This window comes from Carcharodon carcharias, chromosome 8 (genome assembly GCF_017639515.1).
Source record: "Carcharodon carcharias isolate sCarCar2 chromosome 8, sCarCar2.pri, whole genome shotgun sequence".
Taxonomy (NCBI): domain Eukaryota; kingdom Metazoa; phylum Chordata; class Chondrichthyes; order Lamniformes; family Lamnidae; genus Carcharodon; species Carcharodon carcharias.
Window position 1 is genome coordinate 9,208,572 of NC_054474.1, and position 20,029 is coordinate 9,228,600.

Below are 20,029 nucleotides of genomic sequence, written 5' to 3' on the forward strand. Positions count from 1 at the left end.
TTAAACTGTCTGCAGTCCCAGTCTCATTCTCGTGAATATGTTCCCCTTCCAAGGCCAATATATCCTTCCTGAGGAGCAGTTGGCAGAGTATTCCAGGCGGGATCTGACCAAGCCTCAGCTGGCCAGTGTATATGTTTCTCACCAGTATGCACTGGCAGCTGGTGAAACATTAAAGTCCACAAACCAAAAACCACAAGCTGGGCCACCACAATCTTTTGAGATGTGTAGGTAGCCACTGGGGTTCATCACCAGTCAATCTGAACTCGGGTAATTAACCTGTACCACACACCCCACCACTCCCTTCCCCCACCTTCCATGCCCCTCACACTCAGGAAACAAGTCGATTTCAGGATTCATATTTTTGCTCGAATCCGCTTCAAAATATCCAGTGTGAGCTTTGTTGGGTCAAAAAATAAGGAGCAAAAACGCTTATCATAAGAAAATTCTGGGCTTAGTCAACAGCACAATTGTGGAAGGATCAAGCAAAATACTTGAAACAAATAATAAGTGCTGATTCTTACAGCTCTCATCACTGAGTAGGATGTGAGAAGGAGCTGATGTGCTTCCTCTACGGGTTCCTAATTACCTCTTGCCCCATTAAACCTCTCCTGCCTTTGTGCAATGCAGGCAATGGAAGGTTTATCACAGGCCAACATTGTCTGTTGTGACTGAAGAAAGATAAAGTGGGAAGAGCAGCTGACAGCAAAGAACAATTAAAAACATATGAAGATAACAAATCATTGTGCCAGCAGTCAGTAAAAATGCACCAATGGGAAAAGGAAAGCAAATCCAATTACACTGCTTTATTTTAACTGCCAAATTTATCTTACAATTACGTAGAACTTACAGAACAGAAGCAGGCTAATTGCTCTATGTTGGAGTTTATGCTCCAAATAAGCCTCCTCCCACCTGTGTTCATCTCACCCTATCTATATAGCCTTTTATTCCTTTCTCCCTCGATTGTTTATCTTTTAAAGCTTTCCATTGCTATTCCACTCAGCCAGTCCCTGTGGTAGTAACTTTCGCATTCTCACCATTCTCTGGGTAAAGGTGCTTCTCCTCAACTTCCTAATGACACAGAGACCAGCCTTTCCATCTGACCAGTCTATTGTACACTGTGTATGCTTAACCAGAGCCTCTTCCCACTTCACGTCATCTCACCCTATTGTCATATCCTTCTATGTCTTTTTCCCGTGCATATTTATCTAGCGTCACATTAAATGCATCCGTGCTGATAAGCGTCATGAAACTAACATTTTATTTTGTTATGTTATTGTGGTTTATTGTGAAGTAGGTTTATGGGTGTGTGTGTAAATGGTTCTGTCTTTGTGATTTAATTGAATTAGAGTCAGATAGACTGAAAGTTTGCAATTATCAAAAGAAGTTAGGGGTAAAAGGCATTTGAAATGCTAATGAGTAAACATGGATGAGGTCTTAACGTATAGGTTGTGAAGGAAATTTGCATTTTTATATAAGTGAAGAGTTGTTCCGTATACATAGAAGGATGGAAGACTATATTGGGGGCGGGGGGCGCATGTAAGATCTAAAAGGATTGTGTAAAACACCCTTGGGGAAGCCTCCAGCCACTTTTGCAGAAGTCTGCTGTGTCCAGTAACCAAAGGTGGAGGAAAGTCTTTGGAATTCCACTGTCGAGTGGGCACTGTGGTAACCTTGCCTGCTTGCTATTTAAATTTAAAATCTATTTTGGACGGTTGCCTTAAAGTGGGTGTGTAGTTGGAAGTCAGGTTAATTAGGAATTTTGGAATTTGTCACAGTATTAAGTAACTGTAATCTTATGTAGGTGCTTGAAATCTTTCCTTTTGTTAATTAATGTTTTAATTTAGTATTTTTAAATCTCTAAAGGTATTAGTGGACTTATTACTTTTGAATTCAGTGCACAAATCCTCTTATAATAAATATAATTTGCAAAACCATTGTGATAACGTGGCCAAGTTTCCCTTGTGGGATTGGTTCACCTGGTGCACATTACCTGCCACATTATAACAATAAGATCATAAGAAATAGGGGCAGCAGTAGTCCATTTGGGCCCCAGCCATTCCATGTGGTAGTGAGTTTCACATGTCGAACACCCTGGATAAAAAAAGAAAGACTTACATTTTTATAGCATTTTACATGACCACCAAACCTCTCAAAGTGCTTTTCAGCCAATGAAATACTTATTGAAGTGTAGTCATTTTTAATGTAGGAAACAAGGTAGCCAATTTGCACACAGCAAGCTCCCACACTGTGACAGCACTGTGGTAATGATTAGGTAAATTGTTTATTTGATGTTGATTGAGGGATAGCTATTGGCCTGGACACAAGAAGCAAATGCGATGTGAGAGAAAACTTTTACACATTGAGTAGTTAGGGTTTGGAATGCACTGCCTGGAACTGTGGTGGAGGCAGGTTCAATCAAGACATTCAAGAGGGCATTTGATGATTATTTAAATAGAAACAATGTGCAGGGCTACAGGGAAAAGGCAGGAGATTGGCATTGAATCATAACGCTCACTTGGAGAGCCAGTGCAGACACAATGGTCCAGATGACCTACTTCTGCATCGTAACAATTCTGTGATTCTTTGAGAACTCCCCTGCTCTTCTTCAGAATAGTATCATGAGATCTTTTATATTCATCTGAGAAGCCAGACCTTGGGTTTAATGTTTCATCTGAAAGATGACACCTCCAACAGTACAGCGCTCCCTCAAAACTTGGTTTTTGTGCTCAGGTCCTGGAGTAGGAGTTGAACCTGGAATTTTATGATTCAGACAAAGAGTACTAGCAAATGACCCACAACTGACACAAGAAGAAGTTTCCCCTGAATTTCCTAACATATTTATTCGCAACTATCTTATATTTATGGCTGCCAGTTTTGATCTTTCCCCAGGCAGAAGATCTTCTTTACGCAGTAAGTAGTAATGACCTGGGACTCGCTGCCAATGAGGGTGGTAAAAGCAGAGACAGTGAATGATTTCAAAAGGAAATTGGATAGTTACTTGAAGGAAATAAACTCCAGGACTACAGGGATTGGGACTGACTGCCATGGTCTACGAAGCCAGTACAATCTTGATAGGCTGAATGGCCTCCTCCAGTGCTGAGATGTTTCTATGACTCTAAGTGAAAACATCTTCTCTATATCTACACGATCAATCTTGAAGATTTCTATCAGGTCATCCCTCCATCTTCCCTTTCCTAGAGGAAATAGCCCCAGACTGTCCAGTTTCTTCCTGATAATTGTAATCTTTCAGTTCTTTTCAATAATTAAAGTATCTAACATCATTCGAAGTTCTCCCACAGGTTAGCAAGGTATCAATAACAAACAAACAAAGCACCATTATTTATTTCTAAAGGGATTGAATTCAAAAGTAGGGGAGTTATCTGAGCTTTGGTTAGACCACACGTAAGAGCAGTTCTGATCACCATATTATAAAAAGGATATAGAGGCACGGGAGAGGGTGCAGAGAAAATTTACAAGGGTGATACCAGAAATGTATGGTTATACATATCTGGAAAGGACTAACAGGCTTGGATCTCTTTTCTCTTGAAAAGAAGGGTGACCTAATCTGTTTCTTCTTCTTGAGTTCTCTGCCCAAAGGCAGATCCTACCCAAAGAACCACAACCTCCACCACAAGCAGGGCAAGTTGTTAGGTCCAAAATCCACCCCAAAATCCCCCCCTGTGCTGCTGGGTCCAATCTGATCTCCATCCAGCCAACTGAACTGTCCAATCCTTGTGGTGCCAAATCCTGCAGTAGCTGCAGATGTGACCAACCAGTTCCATCGACATGCTTTGTCTTCAGCGACACTAGCTCTCGGTCATCTGCAGGGATGAAAGGCAGTGTCTATACACCCTGGGTCTAGCGAGGCACTGATCAGTGACAGCTCACTGTGGCTCTTCGACAACGTGTGTGGGATACCCAGCCACCCCTTCTTCCTGAGGGTGCTGCTCCTCCCTCTGAGCAGCCAGAGCCCCCATCACTCTCTTCTCCATCGTCTTCATTCTCTGTACGCAACGAGGCATACAACTAGTTCACCAGGGTCTATGATCCTGATGTACTCCTCCTGCAGGATTAAAGAGAGAGATGCGTGGGCTAGCATGGGTGAACTGAGAACATCTTTTGGTTTGGCCTGAAGGCCCCTTAACACATCCCAGAGAGTGCTGGCTACCACTTGGAGGGCCAGAGATAAGTGCGCTGCATGGTTGCCTGAAACCCCATCCACCTCCGCCCCACTCCACCCCACCGATTGGTGGCAGCCTTGTACATTGGACTGCAGGCTGTGCTCTCAGCTCAGGTGCAGGCATTCTCCTAACCTGAGCTGCAAAGCTGCACTGTTAGCTTGAAACATGGGGGGAGACTGATCCAAACCGGGATGCTGACATTGCCAAGGGGCTGAGAGCATCTCCACCGGTGACTGCTCCATGGCCAGCCTTAGCAAGAAGATTGTACAATGTGCCCACTCATACGACTGCTCTGCAGTCCACTAAAATGCTCATTAGTTTGCAGTCTGTGCCTGAAGGAACACTTGGTGACACTTTCATGCCTCTGCATTGCTTGAGCGGGCAAATAAGCTAGAGGTACAACCCCAGTCATATCAGTATAATATAAAAGCAAAATACCGCTGGAAATCTGAAATAAAAGATAAAAATACTGGAAAAACTCAGCAGGTCTGGCAGCATCTGTGGAGAGAGAAACCGGGTTAACATTTCAAGTGTGTATGACTCTCCTTCAGGGTTCCAATCATATCAGTGTCGCTGAGACTGAACTCTCTCAGCTGCAGAGGAATGGTCACTTTTAACAAGGTTTCCTTAATGCGTGGCCACTTCCCTCGCCCACCGCCCTTATCCCGCATGTGCTTGTGTGCTACCTCCAACCGTAGGGCAACCTTTTCCACCCCACCCCCAAAGTCGCCTCAACCTAAGCCTCTAGTTTAGAGATAGAAGCACTACCTACCAAGCCACAAGACCTCCACGCCTTGGTTCAATTTCATATGATTAAGATTCTTGCTTTATTTTCACTTCTAGATAGCTCATAGACTTGTGCTGTAGCTGTAACTAATAAAATGGTCAAGTTGCTCACTCCCAACATTCTTTAAGGTCTGAATGACAGGGCTGAATGAAGAGTTTGTGGTCTCCCTGATTAAGAGGCTAGGTTATATCATAAAACAAAAAAAAAAATCAACTGGTTATCTCATAATCTGAAAAATAAGGCATTTTAAGAGATGGTTGTTCATGCTGAGAACTCTTCGAAAATTTTAAGCTTTCCTTCAAAACTCAGGGAGAGGGAAAGGATGAAAGAATCAAAGGAGGTTACACTTTCTGTCCAGAACAAAACTGGTAATATTGTTCATTTCTCTGTTTGACGATTGCTTAAGAGATTGAGTGTGCCAAGACTCAATTGAACTAAGTAAAGTGTATTTGTAACTAAGTTGGCGCCAAGTCCAAGAACTTTACAATGGGACCTTTTTACATCCACATGAGAGGACGCAGCGTACATCTAGTTAACGTTACACAATGCATACAATAGTGCAGCATTGCCTCAGAGCAGTGTTGCAACACCTGGGTCAGCCTAGGTTTTGTGCTCAAATCTCTGGAGCGGGACTTCTGACTCCAATGCTCTGTGCCAGGCGTAGCCTGTCACCAAATAGGTGGAAGGTTCTAGTTCAGATGGGGAGTTCTGTGTGCCAGGGCTCCCCTATGGAGCTGCAAGTCTGTCTGGTCACCTAAACCCAACATACATAAAGCACAGGTTGTCAACATAAACATCATTTTCTGCATTTACCTTTACACTAAAGCCATTAAGTACAAATTTACAGCTGTAAACAGATTGATTGCAGCATCTGTGCTTTTCTTTGTTTATACTGACAATTCCAAAGCTGTTATCATTTATGATGATTTAATTATCCAGCTGCAGTAGCTGTACCCAGAACGTGCTGCCACCACATTTATAAATCACAGAAGACACAAGCAACTAAAAAATGATTTTACTTTTACAGCTTTTCATGCTCTAAGACCTTAAATAAAAGTTGAATTAACTGTTCACTGTGATCAGCTACTCACTTCCTCAAGCAACTGGTATTTGCCAGGCTTCCCCATTTACATCACAACTTAGGTACTTTAGGACAAAAACAGAATTACCTGGAAAAACTCAGCAGGTCTGGCAGCATCGGCGGAGAAGAAAAGAGTTGACGTTTCGAGTCCTCATGACCCTTCGACAGAACTGTCGAAGGGTCATGAGGACTCAAAACGTCAACTCTTTTCTTCTCCGCCGATGCTGCCAGACCTGCTGAGTTTTTCCAGGTAATTCTGTTTTTGTTTTGGATTTCCAGCATCCGCAGTTTTTTTGTTTTTATCTTAGGTACTTTAGGATTTTACTGCTTTTTTGTTTATATATTTACATTACTGGCTTGCCCTTAGGTATACAGAGCATAACTTGACATTTTCAGATGATACTGGGATATGTAGTGAACAGTGATGAGGATAGTAATAATGGAAATAGGTAGACACATTCTACAAGCCAACCGTTCACTGCATAAAAATGTTTTTCCTCATGTCGCTTTTAGTACTTTTGACAATTACATTAAATCAATGCCCTCTGGTTCTCCACCCTTCCACCAATGAGAATAGTTTCTCCCTATCTACAGTGTCCAGGTCCGTTATGATTTTGAACACCTTCCATTAAATCTCCTCTCGACTTCCTCTTGTCTAAGGAGAACAGCCCCAGCTTCTCCAATCTATCCACATAGCTGATGCTCCTCTCCCCGAAAACATTCCCATGAATCTTTTCTGCATCCTCTCTAATGCCCTCACATTCTTCCTAAAATGTGATGCCCAGAATTGGACACAATACTCCAATTAAGGCCAAACCAGTGTTTTATACAGGTTTATCATAACTTTCTTAGTTTTGAACTCTATGCTTCTATTTATAAAGCTCAGAATCCCAAATGCCTGATTAACAACTTTCTTAACCTGCACTGTCACCTTGTGCACATATAACCGTTCCCGTCTCCCTGCTCCTGCACCCTCTAGATGTAAATTAGGGATGTGAAATTTGACTACACCAGCAGCCCAAGATCAGCTTGTGGCCAATCAGCTGCTGCTTTTGCACTGTGCCCATCCAATGAAGCTCACTGATGATAGTTCAAACTCTTTCCCTAGTCTCACGGTCACTTCTAATCGGTTTGAAATTAAAAATCTTGGCAATGTTTTCCAAATCAACGGAAGATATAACTGACCTGGTGAAAAATCGCCTGCTGATTCATTATGAGCCTGTTTCACACTGTTGGCTTGAACTGATTTCACTCCCTTAAAACTTGGGATTTTGAGGAGCAGGGAACTTTCAATGCGATGGACAACCCCTATTGCTCCAAATTCTTTTTGGTGTAGCTGGGCTGTGCTGGGTGGATGAAGGTGACTTTGTGGCTGCTCTTTGCCTTGGTGCAGGCTTTCAGTGAAGGGTTAAGTTAGGCACATGCAAACCACGCCACAAGTACTGAGGTGAGATAAAATCGGCCAACCCGCTCATAAGCAAATAACTAGATGTTTAATGAACATGTAGCCTCCATTTTGAGTGCAAAATTGCTATTTAAACCCTCAGCAAAACTAAATATTTAATTTTATATGCCGCAAAATGCTAATTTTAAACTTTTTAAACCATGGAGTACCGTTTTTAAAATTTAACACTGGTACTGAAGTTTAACTATTCAACATTGATTTCCTAAACAAAAACAGAATTACCTGGAAAAACTCAGCAGGTCTGGCAGCATCGGCGGAGAAGAAAAGTTGACGTTTCGAGTCCTCGTGACCCTTCGACAGAACTAGGTGAATCCCAGGAAGGGGTGAAATATAAGCTGGTTTAAGGTGGTTGGGTGGGGGGTGCGGTGGGGTTGGGTGGGGGGAGAGAAGTGGAGGGGGGTTGTGGTTGTAGGCAAAAGCAGTGATAGAAGCAGATCATCAAAAGATGTCACAGACAGCAGAACAAAAGAACACATAGGTGTCGAAGTTGGTGATATTATCTAAACGAATGTGTTAATTAAGAATGGATGGTAGGGCACTCAAGGTATAGCTCTAGTGGGGGTGGGGGGAGCATAAAAGATTAAAAATATTTAAAAATAATGGAAATAGGTGGGAAAAAGAAAAATCTATATAATTTATTGGAAAAAAAAACAAAAGGAAAGGGGAAGAAACAGAAAGGGGGTGGGGATGGAGGACGGAGGTCAAGACCTAAAGTTGTTGAATTCAATATTCAGTCCGGAAGGCTGTAAAGTGCCTAGTCGGAAGATGAGGTGTTGTTCCTCCAGTTTGCTTTGGGCTTCACTGGAACAATGCAGCATTGTTAGTTTTGTGAATTTTTATTTACACCTGATCACTCACCCATAAACAAGAAGTAGCTAATGGTGCAACTTTATATTTTTATATATTGTAAATGTGCTGCCACATATATGCATTCATTTATTGTTTAAATGTTATGCATTGCCACTCCATCATGTTTATTAAATCCCTAGATCAGATATTTGTCACTCTACACCCATTGTCCTCAATCATGTCTCCAATGATTCAATCACTTGTGTCCAACTGAGCAGTATTTTAATGTCTGCGGCTATTCCTGTGTATTTTAATTTTTATGATATATATATATATTCAAACCTTATGTGTTTGTACTATTCTGATTTATTTTAAGCTGTGATGATGAATATCTGAGCCACTGCATACTCCCCTTTTCCCTGTTACATTTCACACTTACAAAAACCAAATCTTTTTGATTCAATTTTATTAATTTTTGTAGACTTAAGGTTTTGAAAAGAGACTGATCCATTTTTCAATTTCCAATTAATTTGTTTTACTTTTACCCTAACACACCATTTATTCCAGAAATTCTATTTATATTCTCAATCTACTTTTGTCCTTTCAATTAATCTAATTTCATTATCTATGCATGCGTCTGTACAGACAGGCAACAGACAGACAAGTCAACCAAACAGAAAGAGAGATAATTCAACAGAGATGCAGGGAACATAATTAAAAATTAAAGACCGGCTTTCGGATTGAGTATACCTGGGGCTTGCACTGTTGTAATCATCAACTTTAACACTGTATTGATTCAGCAAACAGTTCTTTATTCCACCCAGTGCTGTACTGATTGATTCCTGGATATGATGGAGGTTTTAGCAGGAGTGAAGTTTGTGCGATAAACAAATTGTGATCCACAGCATCCACTTGTGGCATAAGGGTTGAGTTTCTCCTGTGAAAAAGTTCTTGCTAATAGATATACTGAGCGGCCCTTTACCTTAGAAAATGGACAGGGATATTGATTATTCTGTAAGTGAGTCCAGCATTCTGGAAACTTCCAAATGTCAGATAAGGAAGAAAAACTAACTAGAGAAGAAGCACTAGGTTTAATTAGAGGAGACTCTACCTGTTTGCTTATCATGATTCCTTCATTCTTTCACTCACATTCATTTACTTTATAGATGTCAGGCAATGCTACCTGTGGAGGTGTCACAGCTTGACACAATGGTGACTTTCCCAGGAATTCTGGGTACTGCAGTAGTTGGAACATTGCCTTTCACAACACTGGCTTTCACAGGTTGAACTGAGCACGTTCACCCTATCCCACAGGGCAGTGATCAATTGCGTCAAGTAATACAAATTATTAAGGTTTGAACACCAAAAAGGAAGACTTGCGTTTATGTCGTGCCTTTCACAATCTCAGGACATCCCAGAGCACCTCACAACCAAGCAAGTGCTTTTGAAGAATAGTTGCAGTTGCAATGCAGGAAACAGGAAAGGCAATTTGGGCACAGCAAGCTCCCACAAAGGGCAGTGACATAAATGACTAGATCATCTGTTACCGATGTTGGTCAACCTATTAATCAGTCTAGGTGAAATGCACCAAGATGGCCAATGTCTAAAGCCATCAATTCTATGATGCATTTTACGAGATCTTTGTGTAATATGTTTCAAGACTAGTAGATGGTATTATCCCAGTAGATGGTAATATCCCGTGACTTGCACTCCATTCTCACAGGCCGGATTCCTATGGGCTCAGCTTCTGCCAGAATGGTGGGACCATTTTCAGATTGGGAACAAGATTATAGATGGACTTTGCCAAGGCTCTTTCCCAGGGTAATGGCATTAGCATCCTGCCTGTGACTAATTAGGGAGGGCAAATGGGATGGCGCCTCCTTTCTGTCAAGGGAAGGATTTTTAATCAAATGGATGACAACATGGGTTACAGTGACTCACCAGCATTTAGATATTTGAGGCTGCAGCAACCAGCGGGATGAAGAAAAAGCCTGGTGAGGCTGCTCCCCAGGTCCCTCACTCTCACCTGGAGATTGTACTGTGGGATCTTGAGGGGCTGCTGCGAAGTGATCCTTGGCTGGCGGTGGGAAAGGGATCAGATCCTTCATACGCAGCGAGAGTCTCAGTACCACTGCATGCTGCCCGATTGCAGTAGGAAAGAGTCATGGCCCGCCTCCTTCTGGAATAAGACCATAAGACATAGGAACAGAAATTAGGCCATTCAGCCCATCGAGTCTGCTCCGCCATTCAATCATGGCCGATAAGTTTCTCAACCCCATTCTCCCGCCTTCTCCCCATACCCTTTGACCCCCTTACCAATAAAGAACCTATCTATCTCGGTCTTAAATCCACTCAATGACCTGGCCTCCACAGCCTTCTGTGGCAATGAATTCCATAGATTCACCACTCTCTGGCTAAAGAATTTTCTGCTCATCTCTGTTCTAAAAGGTCTTCCCTTTACTCTGAGGCTGTGCCCTCGGGTCCTAGTCTCTCCTAACTACTGACTCAACCTGCAAGTTAACCTTAAGAGAATTCTGGACTAGGACTTCCAAGTGTCTTTGCACTCCAGATTTCTGAATTTTCTCCCCATTTGGAAAATAGTCTATGCCTCTATTCTTCCTACCAAAGTGCATGACCTCACAATTCCCCATGTTGTATTCCATCTGCCACTTCTTTGCCCATTCTCCTAACCTGTCCAAATCCTTCTGCAGCCTCCCCGCCTCCTCAATACTACCTGTCCCTCCACCTATCTTTGTATCATCTGCAAACTTAGCCAGGATGCCCTCAGTTCCTTCATCTAGATCATTAATGTACAAAGTGATAAGTTGTGGTCCCAACACTGACCCCTGCGGAACTCCACTAGTCACCGGCCGCCATTCTGAGAAGGACCCCTTATCTCCACTCTCTGCCTCCTGCCAGACAGCCAATCTTCTATCCATGCTAGTACCTTGCCTCTAACACCATGGGCTCTTATCTTTCTGAGCAGCCTCCTGTGCGGTACCTTGTCAAAGGCCTTCTGGAAGTCCAAGTAGATAACATCCATTGGCTCTCCTTTGTCTAACCAAAGAATTCTAACAGATTTGTCAGGCATGACCTCTCCTTGATGAAATCATGCTGACTTTGCCCTATTTTACCATGCACTTCCAAGTATTCTAAAATCTCATCCTTAATAATGGACTCTAAAATCTTACCAACGACCGAGGTCAGGCTAATCGGCCTGTAATTTCCCATCTTTTGCCTCACTCCCTTCTTAAATGGGGGTTACATTAGCAATTTCCCAGTCCTCTGGGACCCTCCCTGACTCCAGTGATACCTGAAAGATCACCACTAATGCCTCCACTATCTCTTCAGCTATCTCCTTCAGAACTCTGGGGTGTAATCCATCTGGTCCAGGTGATTTATCCACCTTCAGACCTTTCAGTTTTCCTAGCACCTTCTCCTTGGTAATGGCCATTATACTCACCTCTGCTCCCCGACTCTCCTGAACTTTGGGAATGTTACTCGTGAAGACTGACGCAAAGTAACTATTCAGTTCTTCTACCATTTTTTGTTCCCCACTACTACTTCTCCAGCATCATTTTCCAGTGTCCACTTTTGCCTCTGTCTTACCCTTTATATACCTAAAAAAGTTCTTGCAATCTTCTTTCATATTACTGGCTAGATTACCCTCAGATTTAATCTACTCCCTCCTTATTTCTTTTTTAGTTGTCCTCTGTTGGTCTTTGTAGGCTTCCAAATCCCCTGGTTTCCCTCTGCTCTTCGCCGCATTGTATGCTTTCTCTTTAGCTTTTATGCTGTCCCTGACTTCCTTTGTCAGCCATGGTTGCCTCGTCCTCCCTTTAGTATGCTTCTTCCTTCTAGGGATGAATTTTTGCTGTGTCTCCCAAATTACTCCCAGAAACTCCTGCCATTGCTGTTCCACTGTCTTTCCTGCTAGGCTCATCTCCCAGTCAATTCTGGCCAGCTCCTCCCTCGTGCCTCTGTAGTTGCCTTTATTCAACTGTGATACGGTTACATCTGATTCCAGCTTTTTCCTCTCAAATTGCAGAGTAAATTCTATCATATTATGGTCACTTCCTCCTAAGGGTTCCTTCACCTTAAGCTCCCTTATCAAATCTGCCTCATTACACATCACTAAATCTAGAATTGCCTGTTCCCTAGTGGGCTCCACCACAAGCTGCTCCAAAAAGCCATCTCGTAGACATTCCACAAATTCCTTTTCTTGGGATCCACTACCAACCTGATTTTCCCAGTCTACCTGCATATTGAAATCCCCCATGATCATTGACCTTATTTTGTATACTGCGTGCATTCAGATACAACACCTTCAGTCCTGTATTTTCTGTCCCATTTCTCATTGTCTTCCCTTTATCTGATGTGCTTGAAGTTAGATTCCTAGCCCTTTCCAAACACTCTGTCCTATTTTGTGTTCTGGAGACTTTAATAGCCTCTCCTGGGCTCTCCTTTCTTTTAAGTTTTTTCATAATTTTCCATGAAGTTGAATCCACCCCCCCACATGTTAACCTGCTGCTTTGTTTCCCATTAGTCATACATCTTGGAGATTTACCCTTCCCTCCCCCGCCACTTTCTAGTTTAAAGTCCTGCTGACCACCCTATTTGCCCTTTTCACTAGAAAAGGTCTAGAAAAGTGCCTTTGCAAAAAAGGGTCTGGAAGGAAATGCGGTGATTTATTTGAGATTCATGCTGAGTAGTCCTATTATGTAGGACTCTGTGCTTTATGGGCTGCTCCCAGGGAAAGTCTCCAAGATAAGCATGAACTGCTACTAGAGGGACATTAACTCAGGGAAAGATGCCTTTTGGTCTGAATTGAAACTTGCTGGTCTTCCAATGCAAAGAGCTGTTGACGATCGGGAGTTGCAGAGTCGAACTTTCCAAGATCCAAAACCACATGGAACCTTTTTTTTTGATTCATTCATGGGATCTGCATTTCGCTGGCTGGGCCAGCATTTATTGTCCATCCCTAGTTGCCCTTGAGAAGGTGGTGGTGAGCTGCCTTCTTGAACTGCTACATTCCATGTGGTGTAGGTACATCCATAATGCTGTTAGGAAGGGAGTTCCAGGATTTTGACCCAATGACAGCAAAGGAAACTACAGAACCATAGAAATGTTACGGTGCAGAAAGAGGCCATTCAGCCCATCATGTTTGCGCCGGCCAAAAAGAGAAAAAAAAAACTAGCCGCTCATTTTAATCCCACTTTCCAGCACCTGGTCTGTAGCCTCGCAGGTTACAAAACTTCAGATGCAGATCCCGGTACCCCTTAAATGAGTTGAGGGTTTCTGCCTCCAACACTAAAGCAGGCAGCCAATTCCAGACACCCATCAGTTTTCCCTCATGTCCCCTCTAATCCAGATTTGATGAGTATAGTGCCACAGGGGCCTCAAACGTTTACAATTTATATCAATCACTTGGATGAAGGGACCAAATGTATGGTTGCAAAATTTGCTGATGACACAAAGATAGGTAGGAGAGTAATTTGTGAAGAGGACATAAGGACACAAGCTGGAGGTGATATGGGGGAGAGGGTGGCCCTTGAGTGCCAACCTGTTCCACCAGAAAGGAGGTCTTGTTCCACGAGGACCTGCAATGTGAGCCTGAGTCCCGTGTGGCACTGGGGGTTGAGACATGTCGAAAGAGATGATCCTCTACCTCTCAACTCTGTGTTAGGGGGAATCTCACCTCCTTCCAGATGGATCTCAGTATCGATCCCCTCCACCCTGCAGAGGGGCATCTGGCAGAGGAGAAGGCAGCTGGTGCTGCTGCAGGCGTTGCCCCTGTTACTGCTCGAGTTGTTGGAGGTGGTGTGGAATCTGTGGAATTCACTACCTCAGAGCGCAGTGGATGCCGGGACGCTGAATAAATTTAAGGAGGGGATAGACAGATTTTTGACTAGTAATGGGTTGAAATGTTATGGGGAGAGGGTGGGAAATTGGAGTTGAGGCCGAAATGAGATCAGCCGCGATCGTAACGAATGGCGGGGCAGGCTCGAGGGGCTGAATTGTCTACTCCTGCTCCTAGTTCTTATGTTCTTATATGCTCTTGACCTGCAGCAAGTGGAAGGTGGAGCTACATAAACCGCTCCCATGCTGTGGTGAAGGCTGGCAGCAGGAACGTAGAGCTGAAGATGATGAAGTGCGCGTCAGGTGAAGTACCTTCCCAGAAGTTGGCAACCCCCTGTCAAGCAGTGAAGTGCTTTGAACAGCAACCTCTCAATGATCATGGCTGGAGCTCTTCAGTGTAACTGATCAAGGCCTTCCCAGCCTGTCACTTTCACTGAAGAAGCTTTTCCCACTGTGCATTCGCCTCAGTGACCCTGTCAAGTTACTGAAACAGTGTGGAACCCTTACACTGTTGTTAAAGAAGGAATCGAGTGTTAAAAAGGTCTTAATTTCTCCTTTTAATTGCTTTTCCTCTGACCCCCAGGAGGGGGATTGTGGGGTTAGGGGGTGGGGGAGGTGGTCCCCTACTGAACTCAGACTCACCCTGCGGAAAACCAGAAGAGGGCGGGACTATGTCAGAATCCTAACTCACTGTCCATTTCCCAGGATTTAACTTCCCACGCACACCCAGTCCTGCTCCCACCTGGTTGGGAAACTTTTGCCCTAAGTGTCATTCATTGAGAAGGTAACACAATTTGCACAGTTATAAACATCACCGAGCTTGGCCTAAATAGCCAAGTGGTTATAGTACTGGGCTTATAACCCCAAGATCAAGAGTTCAAATCTCACCTTGGCAAACTATGAAACAATATAACTTCATCTGAATAGAAACAGATGGAAATGTGTTTATACTCAAAAGAGTTATAAACATCACCAAATGATAACAGCTGAAAGGCTGGCCACAAGTTAATTATGCTACTGACAAAAACCCTTTGATTCTTTGTAAAGTGGATTAAGCTGCAACTTCCTGCTTAATTAGCTTTTCCTGCATAACCTCAAAAACCTAATCTATACTAAATTTAGTCTTTACTCTCACGGAAGATACAATTTCCTAATACAAAGATAATTCTCACTACTGTGCAGTGAAGCTATTTTTTTCTATTGTCTTATGCATTATCCTACAGCCAACAATATACCTGTTTGGCTCAATGGGAAACAAACACTCTTGCTGTGGAAGAACATTCAAGAGCCACTCCAGCTCATAGACACTCAATACAGACTGACATTTTAGTCCAGCAGTAAAGGAGTGCTACATTACCAGAGTGGCTGTGCTTTAATTGCACAAACTCCTGTCCCCCTAATCCGATACATGTAGAAGAATCCATGGTGCCATCCAAAGTGGAGGAGTGAATTTGCTGGTGCCTGGCCAACATTCCTCCCTTAGCTAACTTTATCAGAAGAGTATCATGTTGCTAATCAGTAATTACTGTCTGCGGGGCGCTGCTTTGTGCAAGCTTTTTCACTCTGTCACAGGATGTGGGTGTCGCTGGCTAGGCCAGCCTCTTTATTGCCTGTCCCTAGTCGTCCTTGAGAAGGTGGTGGTGACTGTTGTATTCACCTACATAACAACTGTGGCTGCCCTCCAATCGTCAAGTCCACAACAATCTTCAAATTAGATCTAAGCAATTCAGAAGCAAAATCAGGAAGCATTTCCTCACATAAAATGTAGTAGAAAGGTGGAACTCGCTGCTAATGAATGCTGGGGGTTAATTGGAGTTTTTAAGACTAAGAACGATAGACATGTGTTAGTTAAATGTATCAAGGGATATGGATCAATGGAGGATAATTGGAGTTGCGATGTAGATCCTGATCTAATTGATGGAATAGGCTCAAGGGGATGAACGTTCTGCTCCTGTTCCTAGTCGATGGTGTGAATGCTTTGAGACATTGGAATGCAAATTATAGTCCCTGGCAAATGAAAGGCACTAGCTGTTCATCACACTTGCACATACCCACAGACATTTGCTGCAAATTCAAAAGCCAAAAACTGCAGTGCCCTCTACCAGACATATGTCGCCTGTGTGATCAGGACAAGCAGCAGTGTATCTTCTTAATGTATTTCCTTAATGAATCAGGTTGAAGAATTCATAATAAGCAGCACAGTTGGAATATTTAATTCAATATCAAATCAGACACAGAAAGTGAAACAAAAAAAGGGAAATAAAAGTGGGATTAAGAGAAAGAGATAAATCAGACAGAAAGATAAGTAAAAGGAAATGTGCTTAAATTGTGTATTGTTTTAAAACTGAAACAATAATTAAAAACTGAAAGAAAGAGACTCCACAATTTACTAAAGTTAATTTTCAGTGCCAGGGAGGTTGTTTGGCAGTAATTAAGACTTGTCACACTGTCAAATGGAGAGGTTTTTTTTTTATACCATTAGCCTCCCTATTCTTCCTAACTCAAAATCTGTCCTATGGGCAGAATTTCCTGCTGGTTGGGAGGGTGCCTGCCTGAACCAAATGAGTGTAAAATGACAGACGATGACATCGGGCGAGCATCCCAACGTCAGCGCTCGCTTGCGCGATATTTCGGTAGGCAGGCGAGGGTGGGAGTTTGCGGCACGCCCACTGACAATTAACAGGCCTATTAAGTCCATTAAAGATCGAACGGAATTAAATTTTTCACTGCCCGTCCAACCTTACATTTGGCAGGTAGGCAAAAAGGCCAAGCAGCCTTTGGATTTTTTGCGAAATCTCATCCACGGGTGGGATGAGATTTCGATCCATCATTAAAAAAATAAATTTCAAGCTAATTTCTAGCACGCCCCTCATGTTTTTAACATGCTTAAATTCTTTCTTTCTTATTTGTTCAAAACCTTCACCTCCCTAAGGCAGATCTGTGCCTCAGGGAGCTTTTCCTGCACACACCCCACACTTGCGCAAACTTGCGCGCTCCTGCCCCCTTCTCCTGCACAGGCAGCGCTGAGCACTGCAGCACACGTTTCACACTGGGCGGGCCTTAACCGGCCGGCCAGTGTGAAAGCACGGCTGGGCTCCGATTGCGGACGGCGATCGGCTTCCCGACCGCTCCCGCTCACCCCAGCCAAGCCCCCGCTGGCCTGTGTTCCTCCTGGTGCAGTGGCATACACATTACAGCAGGCATGGAGAAGCTTGTTCAGTACCAGCTCCCTCTTAAGCAAGGGTACCTGAAAGAGGGGGAGGAATGGCAGGGTCCATCCCCTGGTGCTATCGCAGTTAGAAAGAGTAGGAGAGCAAAGACCATCCAAACCCATGAAGCAGAAATGCTGCTCTAATGGGCACTACTCATCTCATCAAGAAGGAAAGGTTCATGGCAAGGTCACTGATATCAAACAGTCTTTGCCATGACATATCACCCTGTCTCTGGTAAAATTCTACCAAGCGGGCAATGTGATAATCATCTAGAACAGCTGTATGAGATCATTAATTCGAACCTGCAGCCACATTGAAAATGGTTCTAAATTATTCCAGTAATAATCTGATAATGTTAACACAATTGCACTTGTATATTTTTAATGAGAAAGGCTTGTACAGTTTCCACCACATTCTTCATAACTATCTGGGAACGATTACCTTCTGTCTGGCATATGTAGTAATGGATGTGTTCATTCATTCATACAGTCACACTGCAATCGAGCAGCTAACTGCTGATATTTTGATGTTTTGAGTAGTGGCTTATGAAAGGCCTCTGTACCACTGTTCCCAATTCTACGGTGAAAGAATTTTTTTTCCCCAAAGTGTTGTCCAAAATGTCAGCTTAGCTCAGTTGGCCAGCACTCTTGCTTCTGAAAGCTTAGGGGTTCAGTCAAATTCCAGGGATTTGAACATATAGTTTAGGCTGACAAGTCCAGTGCAGTGCAGAGAGAGTGCTGCACTGTCAGAGGCGTTCACTTCTGAATGAGACATTAAGCAGATGCTTCCATGCCCTGACCACCCTATGCATAAGAATATTTAGCATAACATCTCTCTTTGTACCTTTGATGCAATTTTATATTTCTGCTCTCTAGTTTATCAAACAATTTCCCTTTTTGACTCATCAAAACGCTCAATAATTTTGAAGAGTTCAAACAAATTTCCTCTCAAATTTCTCTTTCACATTGACCCCGTTATCCTCCACTCCCTCTTTCATCTTTTAGTGAGGCCTCGTCTGCCCTCTCATGTGGCGATAAACATCCCACTGCACTACTTAGAAGAACAGATGAGTTCCGCCTGGTGCCCTGGTTAATATTTAACTCATCATCACATTATGGGTGCTTGCTGTGATTAAGTTGGCTGTCACATTTCTTACGTTATAACAGTGATGGCATCTCAGAATGATTCTTCACTGGCTGCAAAGCACTTTCTTTGTAGGGTTCTGAGGCTGTGAATGGCACAATATAAATGCAAGTCCTTACTTCTGTCTTTTCACTTCTTTGAAAGCACTATCCAATGAGTCACACTGCTCTTAACTTTCCCCATAGCCCAGATTTTTATTTCCCCTTTTCCAGTATTTATCCAATTCCTTTTAGGAAATTCCTACTGAATCTGCTTCCACCGTCATTTCAGGCAGCGCATTCCAGATCACAGCAATTTGCTGTGTGAGGGCAACTATTCAGCCCATCTTACTATTCTACTTATGAAGCCATAATAACGTTCAACTGTTTCTGAAGTTACACCAAGGTTTTTGCCTCCAGTATCTAACACAGCCATTGGAAATGTAACTTTTTGAATAATGATGAGTTTGCTGACATCAAGGCTATGGGCCCTCACAATATTCTGGCAAACGCACTGAAGATTTGAGCCTCAGAACTTGCAATGCCCCTAACAAAGCTGTTCCAGTACAGCTACAATACTGGCATCTATCCAGCTATGAGGAAAATTGCCTGGGTATGTCCTGTACATAAAAGGCAGGACCAAACCAACCCAACCAATTACCGCCACATCAGCCTACTCTCGATCATCAGTCAAATACTGTAAGGGGTCATCAACAGTGCTATCAAATAGCGCTTGCTTAGCAATAACCTGCTCACTGCTGCCCAGTTTAGATTCCGCCAGGGCCACACAGCTCCTGAGCTCATTACAGCCTTGGTTCAAACATGGACAAAAGAGTTGAACTCCTGAGGTGAGGTGAGAGTAACTGCTCTTGACAACAAGGCAGCCTTTGACCAAGAGTGGCATCAAGGAGCCCAAGCAAATTTGGAGTCAATGGGAATTGAGGGAAAACTCCCCACTGATTGGAGTCATACCTAGCACAAAGGAAGATGGTTATGGTTGTTGGAGGTCGGTCATCTCAGCTCCAGGACATCACTGCAGGAGTTCCTCAGGGTTGTGTCCTCAGCCCAACCATCTTCAGCTGCTTCATGATTGACCTTCCTTCCACTATAAGGTCAGAAGTGGGGATTTTCGCTGATGATTGCACAATGTTCAGCACCATTCGTGACTCCTCAGATACTGAAGCAGCCCATGTCCAAATACTGAAGCATGAAGCAGTCCATGTCCAAATGCAGCAAGACCCGACAATATCCAGGCTTGGGCTGACAAGTGGTAAGTAATATTTGCATCACACAAGTGACAGGCAACGACCATCTCTAACAAGTGAGAATCTAACCATCACCCCTTGACATTCAGCGGCATTACCATCACTAAATCCTTCACTATCAACATCCTGGGGGTGACCATTGCTGGACTGGACTAAACATACAAATGCTGTGTCTACAAGAGTAGGGCAGAGGCTGGGAATCCTGCAATCAGTAACTCACCTTCTGACTCTCCAAAGCCATCCGCAAATGCTGGCTCATCTGGAAAGCA